Here is a 3906-nt window from a genome sequence, read left to right as displayed (position 1 = left end):
TCAAACTCAATTCACTGCTGCTGGGTCAATTCTGACTCAGAGTGACCCTGCAGGGCAGGACAGGATGGCCCTTGTGGGTTTCTGGGACTGTACCTCTTTACAGGAGTAGAAAGCTGTGTTCTCCTAATTTATGACTGTAGTGCAAATGTTTTGCAACTGCCAGGGAGGTGCTGAGTAATTTTTTTTTCCTGAAAAAGGGGTCAGTAAGCCAAAGAAATTTGAGATCTATGCTATCGCATCTATACTATATACTATATACGTCTCACTGTTCTGTTTCCTCAAAAAGGGCTGCTGTTTCTGCCCACAGCCAACCGAACACCTCTCCACCTTGCCAGGGATAAAGGTCTGGTGTCTCAGGTAGTGCTCCCCCTCGTGATCCGTGGCCTGCTTGCCATTTGCTCCAGCTCCTAGGGGGCCTCTCCCACCTACTCCACCTGATCAGCTTCCAACAATTCATAATCTCTCATTCTCTCCCTCTCTGGGGCTTATTGTCTCTTCTGCGTTGCCTCCCCACACTTCCTTCCTGTTCTTATTTCTCTTTACAACGAGGCTGAGTATTTTTAGCCTGAGGTTTCCCCTCCCTTCTCGTTGGGACTGGGTGGGGGTGCTGGCATGCTGGGGAGGGATGGGAGTCCTCTGCCAGCTTGGGAGACTGCATGTTGCTGGGCGCAGCCTCTGTCCCCACCCTTTCTGTCTCTCGTAAGGGTCCTGTACTAGTTTCTGAAGTGAACACCCTAAAGTGGCCTTTGCCCCCTGGGTGACACTGAGAAGACTAACTATGGAGCTAAGGACCACCAAGGAACACCTGGCACCTCTCATGTCCCTGGAGTAGCCATCAAGGTCATTGTCCCTCCATCCACTTGAGTGGTTCACACGGTGACATCCTTTGAAGAGATGAAGGAACTTCCAGGGCCGTTGTGTCCCGATCCACCTCTGCCGTCTTCAGTTTCGGTCTTGTTTTCCGTTGTGACCAAGTATTTACAACATAAAAGCTGTTGTCCGGGGCCAGCAGTAAGCCTGCCCTTCAGTGGCAGCAGTGATGTTCACCGTGTTGTGCAGCCAGCACCTTCACTTGTTTCCATCACTCCACACAGACGCAGTAGAGCCCCTTCTCGGCTTCTTCCCTGCTCCCAGCCCCTGGTCCCCTTGGGGCTCCTTTCTGTCTCTGGGCATCTGCTAAGTCTGGGGCATTTCATCTGGTGGGACCCTTCATCTATCCCGTTGAGTCTGGCTCCTTGCACTTAGCATGTCTTTGAGGGCCACCCAGGGGGCCTCATGCGTCAGGACGGGATGCCTTTTCTAAGACCATACACTGTTCCAGGACACACACCCCACATTTAGGTCATCGCTCATCTACTGATGGGGATCTAGGGGATTTCCACCTCTTGGCTGTTGCAAATAGCGCTGCGAGGGACGTTGCTGTCCAAACAGGATAATGTCTCTGCTTGAGCCCCTCCTCTGAAGTCTTTAGGGGAGAAGATGTCTCTCAGCTTTGGGGAGACAGCTCAGAGAGCCCCCCACAACCTCCTAGGCTCCTCTACTATGGTCCTGAAGGCCTTTCTGCCTTAACTCACTCCACCTTCGGCATCCAGCCTCCTCGCAGCCCATTCCACTCCCAGTCACCAGCTGGCCCCAGCCCCCACTCATTCCCTTCCTCTGCCCCCCCCACCCCCCACAAGTGCAGTAGAGTCCCTTCGATTTGAAGTCCCAACAACTGTGAAGGTGAGGTAACTGAACCTGGAGGGTTTTCATGGTGACTGTAGTCTGTTTACTTAGTTTGGTTTCTGCACCCAGCTTTTTTTTTTTTTTTTTTAAGAAAAAAGTGGCAATGGAATAAACAGGTTAGTCAGGGTGCAGGGTAGCAACGATGAAACATACAACTTTCCTCTAGTTCCTAAATGCTTCCTACCCCCACTTTCATGATCCCAATTCTATCTTACAAATCCAGCTAGACCAGAGGATGAACCCTGGTACAGATAGGAACTGAAAACACAGGGAATCCAGGGCGGATGATACCTTCAGGACCAGTGGTGAGAGTGGTCATACCGGAGAGTGGAGGGAGGGTGGGGTGGAAAAGGGAAACCGATTACAGGGATCAACATGTGACCTCCTCCCTGGGGGACAGACAACAGAAAAGTGGGTGAAGGGAGACGTCGAACAGTGTAAGATATGACAAAATAATAATAATTTATAAATTATCAAGGGTTCATGGGGGGGGGGCGGTTGAGGAGCTGATGCCAGGGGCTTAAGTGGAGAGCAAATGTTTTGAGAATGATGAAGGCAATGAATGTACAGATGTGCTTACACAATTGATGTATGTATGGATTGTGATAAGAGTTTCATGAGCCCCCAATAAAACGATTTTTTAAAAAAGAAAAAAAGAAAGAAATGATCAGGTTAGTACTGAATGGAATTTTTTTTTTTTTTAATGTGACTGCCAGTGATTCACTTGAGGCTCCGGAGTCCACACCGAATGTTCTCGACAATACTGGATCGTCATCCCGATCGCCGGGTGCCCTCGGGGTCTCCTGGAGTGTGTGCTGAGTCACTCCGAAGGACCATGCTGACCCTCCTGCTTGTCAACATTCTCAGGCCTCAGGTGCAGGCATACAAAATGATAAGGACCACAGGATCATGGGTATGGTGACTCTGATCAGAGAGTGGTTCTCCGTGGGGCCTGGTTGGCATTCAGGACCTCTAGGCTGGACAGACCATGCGATGCTCTGACTCCAGTCCCCACCTCAGTCCCAGCCCTCTGCTCCACACTCGTGGACTGTCCCCACCCTTCCCTCCAGCTCAGTGGCTCCCTGGTCCCTGGTGGCAATGCTTCCCCGCGGCCGCACAGTGAATGATAGCTGCACACTGGCTCTTCTCTGTCCCGGCCCCACCTGCCCTTGGGAGCTGCTCAGTCGCTCAGCCCACAAACACTTCCTGAGGTCCTCCGTGAGCTGCCCTGTGCAGGAAGGGCAGGAGAAACCATTCTCACACAATTGCCCCCAGTCACTGCCCCAGTCACGTCTGGCTCCTGGCCACCCCACGTGGCACAGAGTTGACTGGTGCTTTACAGGGTTTCCATGGTGATGGCCTTTGGGCAGCAGGTTGCCAGAACTTTCTTCTGCGGCTCCTCTGGGAGGGTTGCTGTCCTTAAACGCTAACCAGGACAACCCCAGGCCCGCCCCCCCTCCCAAAAAAAGGGAGTGAAAACAGGGTCAGGTTATTCAAAAAGGCTTCCTGAGGGTGGGGGTTTTGAGCCTGATTGTCAGTGAGGCTGTCCCAGTTGGACCAATCGATGTGCAGAGATGGGGAGCCCATCCTGTCCAAGGGACCCAGAATTCCCCCAACACCTCTTCCAGGAAGTTGCCTTCTGAATCCCAGGCTGTGCTTTCCCAGCTGGACTGGCTGGGTGATAAGGACAGGGCAGCAGCCCAAGCAAGGAGGAAGTGGACTGACTTCCCATGTGTTTGTGACTCTCCGTGCAGCACTGTGCAGCCATGAACGCTCCCCAGACAAAGCAGCCCAGGCTGGATCCCAGAGCCCCAGGGACCCATCCACTGACTGACCCAGCAAGTCCTCGGCTGGAAGCTGCAGGGCTTCCACCCCAGGGCAGGCCCCCCCTGGCCAGCGCCCCACAACGGCCCCGGTTGGTCACCACAGGAGGCAGAGCCATGGCTTTCCTCAAAGAAGTCAAAATCACACCTTCAGAGCCAAAGCCACCAGACAACCTGGGGGCTCAAGCACTGCCAACTCTCCCCCTGGGGCACCACCCCATGTCTTGTGGGAAAATTGTGTTTGGGGATAATGGGATCCTTTTCAGAACCAGGCAGCCTGCACTGCAGTTTTGTCTACAACCGTAAAATACCCTAGACCCGAAGCAACAAAGCCCACATGGAAGAAGCACACCAGCCT

The sequence above is a fragment of the Echinops telfairi genome, unplaced genomic scaffold, assembly GCF_000313985.2.
Source record: "Echinops telfairi isolate 266 unplaced genomic scaffold, ASM31398v2 ScPeMD7_7458;HRSCAF=8496, whole genome shotgun sequence".
Lineage (NCBI taxonomy): Eukaryota > Metazoa > Chordata > Mammalia > Afrosoricida > Tenrecidae > Echinops > Echinops telfairi.
The sequence above is the reverse complement of the archived record's forward strand: the minus strand, read 5'-3'. Positions refer to the sequence as shown.